Source organism: Eurypyga helias, unplaced genomic scaffold, assembly GCF_000690775.1.
Source record: "Eurypyga helias isolate BGI_N326 unplaced genomic scaffold, ASM69077v1 scaffold31492, whole genome shotgun sequence".
Taxonomy (NCBI): Eukaryota; Metazoa; Chordata; class Aves; order Eurypygiformes; family Eurypygidae; genus Eurypyga; species Eurypyga helias.
The window spans coordinates 51,598-61,634 of record NW_010234701.1 but is presented as its reverse complement, the minus strand read 5'-3'; the positions used below and the strand labels follow the sequence as shown (position 1 = coordinate 61,634).

General features: G+C 41.8%; 1 protein-coding gene across 1 annotated transcript in view; it reads left to right on the top strand.

The window, feature by feature from the left end:
• The window catches only part of PITPNM3 (PITPNM family member 3), a 79,502-nt gene that overhangs the window by 20,490 nt on the left and 48,975 nt on the right, over nt 1-10,037 (top strand). The gene's annotated exons all lie outside the window — the stretch shown is intronic.

The following is a 10,037-nucleotide window of genomic DNA, read 5'->3' as shown; positions in this document are numbered from 1 at the left end:
CTGTAGTTGACCTTGGTACAGTTGTGGGAAATTTCCAATGGCCAAGGTACTTGCGTAACGATAGCACAAGCCGTCGAGCTGATGTGCAGAGGTGTGCATCCTCTCCATGACCACAGCAGCGCGCCTTCCGCTGCAGGCTGCGCTCTTCCTGCTACTTCTTGTATAGCACAATACTCCAACCAGGACTGACTGATCGTGGCAGGATGGGAAAGGCAGCAGTGTTGAAATGGAGTGGTCTTTTGATCATTTCTTATTTACTGTTTATTTTATCCAAATTTTGTATGGAGAAACAAACAAACAAGAGTTTTGATCAAGCCTCTGAATGGCTTTAATGTTGAGGTACTGCTGTCTCAGTGCAGTCACTGTCACTACGTGTTGCAGTTAATTGGTAGGGATTTTTGATTTGCTGAGCTCTCTGCTACCCTCTAACTGCTGATTGTGTCTCTACCTCAAGAAAAGCCAGCAAGAACAGCATGAACATGTAAAACTGACTTGTCTGTAGTGCTGGTGGGAGTTCCTGAAGGAAGGTCTATCTGGCAGCGAATGGAACGTGTTTGTGCATCTTTCTTTTCTGCAAATAGATGTTTGCTTTGAAAGCTTCTCTTAGAAATTTAGAGAGAAGTGAAGATCATCTCCAGAAAGATCGGTGGATGTGTGAGTAGGAAGGTGGAAATGGTCTAGGTTGGATTATGTATTAAAATGACAGTGGCAGGATATTTGCAGTGATGTGAATTTGTGGTGTAGTTGTAGGGTAATGTTGGCATGTTCTTGGTTGGCCATTATTTCTTCCTAGGAAAAGGAATATATATCTTTGTAAGATGTGATGGATTGTATCCGAAAATCGCTGTGCGCCATTTCTGATTCTATTGACTGTCTATTCTTGCACACCTCTTGAGTTCTCAGAAGCACGTGATTTCTGGCTTTCCCCAGAAGATGTACTTAATATCTGAGAGCAAATACCCTTGGGGACAGAGTTTGTAGGCTCATTAAAACGGCAATAGGTGACTCTTCTTGCTCTGAACCTTCTCCAAGTTATATTGCAGTAAAGCTATGAAATTACTTAAGACAAATGAAGGGACCTTGACCTCAGTGCAAAAAGCAAAAAATAGATCTGTCTGGCTTTATCTCTCTAATGACCATGTTGTATGACAGGACGTATGTTGACCTCCAGTGTTTTAAGTAACAGATGATGATTAAGAGCTCATTTGGAAAGCAGTCAAGTGTTATTGCTTTTCTGGTTCATAAAGAATTTATTGGAGATGCATGGAAGTGTCTGCTTCCTTATGCACATTTGCTGCAGGCTCTGATGACGATGGCTGTAATGTTTCCTTAAGGGATTTAGCCAGGTCTGAGCCCTGGCCAAGTGATACAGAGAACTGAGCATCCAGCACATCAGTTAAAATGCATGAGTGCCAACAGTTACCACCATCTGAGGTCATATTGTGACCTTTAAGAAACAAGTGGAGAAGTATTCTCACTGCCAATTTACACTTCCCTCCCTGCCATGGCCCCACGCTCCCTGTCCAGCCCCAAATAATTAATGCTATTTGACACTGACTGGCTCTTAGCTGGATGTTCCAGCAAGGAGCTGATGGACTTCAGGATCTGCGGAGTCTAGACTCTCATCTTGTGGTGGAGGTAAATCTGCTTTGATAGGTGTGGCTCTCGTTGAAGCTGGGGAGGGATGGTCACACTGTGCTTGAGAAGGGGTGTATTTAAAGCCGTGGTTACAACAGCATCATCGTGTTGACTTCTATTCCCTAGACAACCCCTAGCTCGTCTGTTAAGAGCCAAATTCTGTGCTTGGTTACTGCATGGAGTCCCAGTAAAGTGCATAGTATTGCACACAAGGCAGAACAAAACTTGGCTCCTTACTGATGAAACACTTGTGATCCTGACAGACATTATTTGTCATTAATTGCAGTAAAAGGAAAATGGATCATAACTGAATAGTGGCTACTCTATTAATAATGAGACCCTTGTTTTCTAACTGAAGAGTTAGTACTTGGAATACCTCACAAAATGCTATTTTTTCACTAGCAAGAATGCACTAAATGCGCTGCTGCCTTTTAAAACAGTCTGACTGAAAAGTTGATGAAAACTAGAATGACTAATACTTACGTCTTGTGACAACTGATTTTGCGTGCGTGTGTTTTTAAGCAGTCCTTGCTGAAGTGCAATGGTTTTAATCGCCTATTAACTTTTGTTTGATTTGTTTCATTCTTGTTCAGATGCCTGAAGCTCCTCTGCTTTAAGGTTGGTCCAACTTAAGTGAAATTAATGTGCCTACTCTTGGTGAAGAGTAGATTTGTGTCCTAGGCAGTCAGGACTTCTTCATTCTTTTCTTTCATCTCTTCTGACGCTGGGCTTCTATGCAGCTCATACTCAACATACTGAGACACATACTTTGTCCTCCTCCTTCTTCACCGACTTTGGTGTCTGCTGAGTTGTTTCTCTCACATTTTCTCACTTCTCTCACAGCTCCTGCACAGTGCTTTTTATCCCTTCCTAAATATATTATCACAGAGGCACTACCAGCATCGCTGATGGGCTCAGCATTGGGCGGTCTTGGGTCTGCCTTGGAGCCAGCTGGAACTGGGTCTGTTGGGCATGGGGACAGCTACTTTTGTCTTCTCACGGAAGTCACCCCTGTAGCCTGCTGCTACCAAGACCTTGTAATGTAAACCCAATACAATTACTTAACTTTTCCATAAGACGGTTTAAATTCCAGTTCTGCCAGATTTGTAGCAGGAGCTTGAACTTGGGCTTCTTTTAGAAGGGTTGCATAAACACTTCTCTGTTGGTTGTTTTGCAGTGAGTTTGTCTCTTTATGGGAAAAAAAAAAAGTCACATTTCTGTGGAGAGTTCTGGTTTTAATACATTTGCGTTTTCCAAAATGTAAACATTAAACGCCCTCACAAATGCACACACGCACAAAAAGTGAAACAGGCAAAACCCCCAGTGAACCTTGACTGTTTCTTTGTTTTGAAATTTCATTTGTACAACAGGCATAAGGCAATCATCTTTAGTTCCCCAATCACAGCATCCTTAAATTGGTAGGATTGGAATTGTCAATGTGCTTCTCATGCCTGAAGCCAAGAAGACATTCTAAAATTCTGCTGCATTCCCTGGGCTTGTAACCTTATTTCTGCAATACAGAGATTTGGAGGACGAGGAAAGAAAGAAGTAAAGAAAAACCCCACACCCCAAAACCTGACATTAGTGGTATTTTTATAGAATATAAACTAGCAAGCAAGCAAATAACAGTGTAATTTCTGTAATACAGCTTGCCACAAAGGATGACGATTGATTTAATACCCCCTAATTAAATTTTAAGAGCCATTAGTCAATTTTGTCAGCAGTATGCTACTATTTTACTCTGCAAATCCAGCTAATTGAATTAAAATGCTTCAATGAGGATGAATTCTCAGGTAGGCAATTGACGAAATGCAATTTCATTGTTAGTTGTTTAAAACATAACTGACTGTAAAATGCCTGTGAAATTCACTTTTCCTGTGCTTCATATGCCACACATACAGACTGATGGGTTGATTTACTGGTAACCAGCAAAATAGATGGACGTGATCAGCTTTCACAACTGGGAGTTTTCATATCAGGTGAGTGAGAGGCCTTTCTTGGTCCCATTGCACAAGACCAGGTTACTCGGATCTTTTCATCTTTTAATGCATTGATTGCCTGGCTGGAAAACAGTGCTGACACAATAACCCTCTCTTTCTGGGACTTGCTTGAATTGTTGATTGAGATTAAACTTTTATTCTTCATATCCAGCCCATGACAAGATAGTGTTTTGGAGCTGGGAGGTGCTGCTGTTGGGCAAGTTGTGTTAGGTCTGTGGATGGAAACCTTCGATTCCTGCCCTTTTTGCACCACCTAGGACTGATCTCTGCAATTCTTACTGATTTGTTTAAACATGACAAATTCTGTGCTTCTCACCTTAAAACTTAGAAAGAATTGTTCTCTAAAGGCTGTGGCTTATGAATGGTAGACAGTAAAATTTAGTGGAATTCACGGTGTGTGCTATGACTTCCCACCTCTCCAGCTATTCTTTGTAACTCTCCTTTAGAAAAATATTTCTTGAGATTTTAAGTACATTAAGTACATCACTGAGTGAATTTTTAAACTCTTTGATATCATATCTCTTGGATCTCATCTTTTTTATTTAGCATAGGGGAAAAAAACGCCTGTTTTATATGTGAAGCAGTGCATTTCTGAGATGACTGGGGCAAGTTCCTGTTGATTCCCTCACCTGCTATCTCTGTTTTCCTGCCATAATGTCCACCAGTCACTGAACAAACTGGAACACTAGAATAAAGTGTTTGGTTAAGATTAATATACATCTGTGGAGTAAGCTAATTCATAGAATATCTCAAGTTGGAAGGGACCCATAGGGATCAAGTCCAACTCCCTGCTCCTCGCAGGGCTGCCTAAAACGAAACGACATGACTAAGAGCATTGTCCAGTTTACTATTGCAGTTCACACTAATTGAATCAAGGATTACGACAGCGTGTTTATGCTCCCAGAAAATGTGCAGCAGTCATCTCAGTTGCAGCAGCTTTTGTTGCAAGTACCTTTTGACCCTTTGCAAAGACTACTGTAGAGTTCCCCTGCTACAGAAACCGGACTTAGAGCAGTCAAACAAAGAGCAGAATCTGTCCTAGTAGCTTTTAGCGAGACTTACTGCATGGGCAGCATGGTCAGTCACTGGCTCCTTCCACAGTAGTACGCTGGGGACCCGTGTGTTTGGTGCTGCCATGGCATTTCCAAAGCCCTGTCGCTTTTGTTGCACTACTTGGAAGTCATCTTCTCTGTTGCTTTGTGTGCACCGGGCTGCTATAAAGACTTAGTGATTCTTCTTCTGTATTGAGAAAGTTTGGTTTGGTTTTGAGTGGGCTGTTCATAAGGGCTAGCTTTTCAAACTGCACTGAGCTCAGCTCCCTTAAATTGTATTGGGCATTCAAGAGCATTAAGCACTTAGGAAAATGCCTTTGTCCTTGTTTCAGACCTCTTGAATCTCTGGTTAGACTAACATAATGCAGCACAGAGTAAGACAACACTGGACGGAAAGGTAGGACACCCTGACAGCTGGCACAAAAATTTACCCTAATCTCACCCCGTGGTGAAGGTAGAGATAGTAATTACAGTTTTATTACTAAATAGGGCATAAGCAGTTCTTAATTTGGCTGTGGAACAATATTGCTTTATCTTTCCATCCATTAAGTCACATATTATGGAGAAACATTAACATGAGAGGGAAGTAATTCATCAACTTCCAGAGATTTGTCTTTATCAAACTTTCAACTGGGTTGTTGCGGAGTAGATATAAATCCTGAGTGGAAGAGGAGCGTTTAGCTGCATCCTATTTTTGCAGGAGAAAGATGATGTAGTCCGGAAACCATCTATTGTTTCTGGTAAAATAAAATTCATCTCCGTTTAAGTCAATAATAAAGCTCATAGAGTGTTTAAATCTGTACGTATGGTGTTTGGTTAGGAGTGAAGCAGGGCCTGCATCTCCCCATGCAGTGGTTAAGTACACCTTGGGCAGGGAGAACTGCCAGCAGTCAGCTCTTGAGTTAATGGCAAAGTGTGGCAGGAAGGCAGCTGTTAATTTGATTTTTAAGGTAATTTTTTTCAGGCAAGATTAGATTTTTTTTTTCCCCCCTCTTTTGCTTTCTTTCCTTGTATAATTTGTGTATTTGTATAATTTCCTTGTATAATAATGTGAACTATATATATTTCCTTCTTGATTATTTCCTGTGTATAAAACCTGTAGAGATGGAATCAACTAATTTCTTTTCAACCTAATTATATGCGGGTCTTAATTGTTTTGTTGAATTTTGCATTCTTAATGTGTTTTGGGGTGGGTGTTTTGGGTTTTTTTTTTAAGTTAGATTTGATGATTAGGTCAAGAGAGTAAGAAAATATTGCAGATACGCCAACTTGGCTGTGAATTAGCCTTAGTTAAACCCTGACATCTGCTTAAACCTGACTGGTTAATTTTTTGCATTGAATGGTTTAGATCTTTTGTTACGATACTTGCCTGTTGTGATGTGGATACTAACCCTTAGTAGCTGAAGTTACGAGCTGTGTTGAGTTGGATCCATTACACTCCTACACAAAACTAGTGTTTCTGTGCAAGACTGGGGAGCTCTTCATCTTGTCTCATTTTAATCTGGCTCGCCAATTCAGTCTCCTGTGCTACACCTGCCATGCATCTCGCTGACGCAATGATCAGAACGCTCAATATAACATAGAGGTCTCAACACCCTCATGAGTGCTTTTAGGATAGCAATGTTTACCTCGTACTAGTGTTTCTCTCCTCTGGAGGCTGTGTTGCTTCATGTGGTCCACAGTGAATGTTGTGTGTAATCCAACTGCTGCCTTCCTTCCCTCCAGTGTCATGCGATCCCCCCATCCTTGTCCTGTCCTCCCAGAGTCATAGAATTAATTAGGGGGTGTTGGTGTATAGCTGATGGTAGTGTTTATGCTGCTATTAAATTTAGTGCAATAGCATCTGCCACTGCCTAATAACGTGAAGAATGGCAAACAGAAAATTTGGACAGTAGAAGGGAAGGATGGAAACTAGAATATGCAACAGCATTCCAAAACACATCAGATGGCTCGTCTAAAGAACAGATGTACTTGTAGCAGCAGGTTTTAGAGAGAAGCAGTGAATTGGATTTCTGCAAATCATCCGTGGTGCAGTTCATACTAGGGCAGGTTACCAGTGTTCTGCAACTGCCCTCATTTAATCCCGTGATGCTCTGTGTTCTAGAACACAGCGCAGCAAATGCATCCAAAATGGAGGAAGCTTAAACTAGCCACTAAGGTATTTTTTTAACTGAGTACTGAGTCCTGCTGCAGAGAGTGTTGTTTTCCTTGCAGTCCCTCTACAGATTCCCTTTTCCATTTTCGACCTGTATAAAGATCCTGTCCACATGCTGCAGTCAGCATGTGTTCTTGCATCAGCTTCTCCAGGCCTAGAGTTTCCCTGGCTGCCATTCCCATTTAGAGGGTCATACCATCTGTAGGTATATTACCTCCTTTCCTCTCCCCCTACTTGCCCAAGTTTGATATAATTGTGCTTACACCAGTATTACCTTTGCCTTGGCATTAAAAAAAGCAAACAAACAGATTTTTCTGTTCAGAAGTTAAATGTCTCAGTATTCTTGCTGGGGCAAAAGACACGCTCTGAAGTGGAGCATGAACGTTGTTTGTTCCAGTGGTATGGTTATGTTGTTACGTGAATTCCGATGATGAGAAGAGAGAAAGTCACGTGTACCATAAAGCCTGCCGGGACTCCAGTGGCTAATGTGCAAGACTGATGTGTGGGGAAGAAGGATCCCCCTGATACCTCACTGCTACGGAGGCATGCAACCCAGTTCTGTTGTGCTGTCCTCTGATGCTGATCCCATTAGCAACGTAATCCCAGGGGAGAGCAAAACGAGATAAGAATTGTACAAAATGCCCGCTGACATCTCAGGAGCACGGATCTGCACAGATACATGGATCTGTAATGACTGCACCAGAGCATGACACTGCAGGTCACCTCATGGGTCTTGTTTTTACCTGCACTTACTTTCTCTGGGCATAGGTATGTTTATTTCTACTGATGTTACCAGTCCTTTGTGGGAAAGTAAGGTGGATTCTATTCTGATTTCAACACTGCCCAAAAATCTGCTCGCTAATACTTTTTGTAGCATTGGAATAGCTGATAGTATGCAGCTGGAGTAGCTGCAGATCATCTTTTAATTTCAGGTGATAGAAGTGGCAATTTTTTGCAGATTCTGTGGAACTTACTGTGTGATGAAAATACCTGGACCCCTCTGACGAGAGCAGTTAATACTCCTTTAGAGCAGAGTTCCTACTGCCTTAATTTCATTAGCATGATTTCTTTTGATCAAGTTATTTGAGTTTGGAGAGACTCCTCATAAACTAAGCTGTCTTCACAGACAGTCCTCTATCAGACAAGTAGGAATAACATCTCAGCCCTTTAGGAGTCTAGTTTTCAGGGACCATAGTTGCACAGATGAAGTAGAATGCCCTCAAGTGGTTAATCAGGCATCACGTTTTCCCATCAAGGTTCTTTTTTCCCCAAGTTTTTCCCATTATATCAGCGTAAATGTCTTCAGAAGGGTAATTTAAAATATGCCAGGCCTGCATTTCAGTCTACATTCATATTCCTGGAACCTCTTGAGGGATGACTGTGTGGAAAGAAACATGATGTGGTTGCGGGGGCCTTTAGACTTGCACTGTAGTCCGTGCTGCGGCGTCTCCTGAAGCTGGAGAACATCTCATTCACGTGGAGGAGGAAATGAGAACAGAAACGGCGTCTAGCAACCTGTGGCTGAAAAACATTGTCAGTACTTGTTTCATCACAAATCCAAAACAGCACCATACAAGCAACTCGGAAGAAATTTAACTCTATCCCTACCGGAACCTCGGCACTCAAACCTTGGGGAGTATGTGTCCCCCTGTCACATCTCCTTGCTGCACTTGCTCTGTAACGGTGCGTGCTGTGCCTGCAGGGTGTCTTTCACCGTATCCTGCACAGGGCAGTGACATGAATGTGATGGCAGCTTTTCCGAGAAAAGAAACTAGCAAACAGGCATGATCTCTCACTGCCCTCCTCCAGATCTCCTCAGGGCAGATCTAGAATTTATTGACTTTTATATTCTCCTTAGCATCTGAAAACAAGTGTTTCCTTTCTGCTGTTTTTGTTTTGCCTTCCTGTTTTAGCTAATTTTTTTTCTCTGACCTCTTAAACAGTGGAAACTGTGGGACAGGCACAGTAATGCATATCTAAATCTAGATGTTAAAAATGTATTCACGGTTAAAATTTGTTAGTAAAGCTTTAAAATACCCAGTTTTGAAACCTGCCAAATAAAAATGGACTTAAATTCCATCATGAAAGTGGCTTCACTTTCCATCAAGAGCTGTTCTTTTGAGATAGAGAGTTTGCTCAGCCATTTAAGGCTGTCCCGGGAAGGAGTTTTCTTATGAAACTCATTTTCCAGTCATCCTGTGATTCGTAGAATTGTTCATACAAGCCCTTCAGAAGGCTGGTCTGTGTTCTTGATGTGTAGGCCTTGTTTTTACTTTTAGCTCTCTCATTCCTGCAAGCTTCACAGGTTCTTCCTGAGGCACTGACTGGTGGCTGCTTCGCCTCAACGCTTAGTCTCCCTGTGAGTTGTTGCAGATAATACTTCCATAATAGGCTGAAAGCAGGTAACAGTTGTGACCCAAGCACTCCAGCAGAACAACCGTCTGGAAATTGCCCTGGGGAGGATCTGAAAATGAAAGAGTCTAGAAAGTGGTTAATTCTAATCATTTTCCTTCCTCAAAAGTCAGGTACGGAGGTGGTCTCTTTGCTTGCAGTTTCAACACAAAGAATGGTGAAAAGCAGATTTCCACGCTGTGTATTGAAGAGCCTGTCACTTAATTTCTTTTTTTTTTATTCCCTTTAAAAGCCCAAGTGGCATCTGAAGCACCTGAAGAAGGAGAATTGTGGCAGAATTCTTATTCTGTCCTGCTGCATCCGTCAAAGGAGTTACACACATCTCCTCTGGCAGAAATGGCCTGAGTGCTGAAGGAGGCCTTCATACGCACAAACTAAATGAAAGGCCCTTCTGATCCCCTCTCCTTGGGTCTCTGTATTTTAGTTTTGTATTTAGATCTGAGAAAATCCCTTTATACTTACATCTTTCCTTGGACAGGTGGACTGTGGGAGGGGATGGAAAGACAGAGACATTCTTTAAAACACTGCTAATTAAACATTTGGAATAAGAATCCGGTTTGTGTTGCTAGATGAGTTATACTAATTCTTAGTTATTTAGGGATTCAGTGGCTAATACTACAGGTAATCTAATAGATTCTTAGCTACAGTTTCATTGCTTATGATGCCCTTCATGAAATGAAGAATACAATCTGTCTTGCCGACTAACCATTTTGAGTAATCGATTAGAGCAGTTTTCAAGTGTGTCCTATGCAGAGCTATTCCCACTGAAGCCAATGGGAG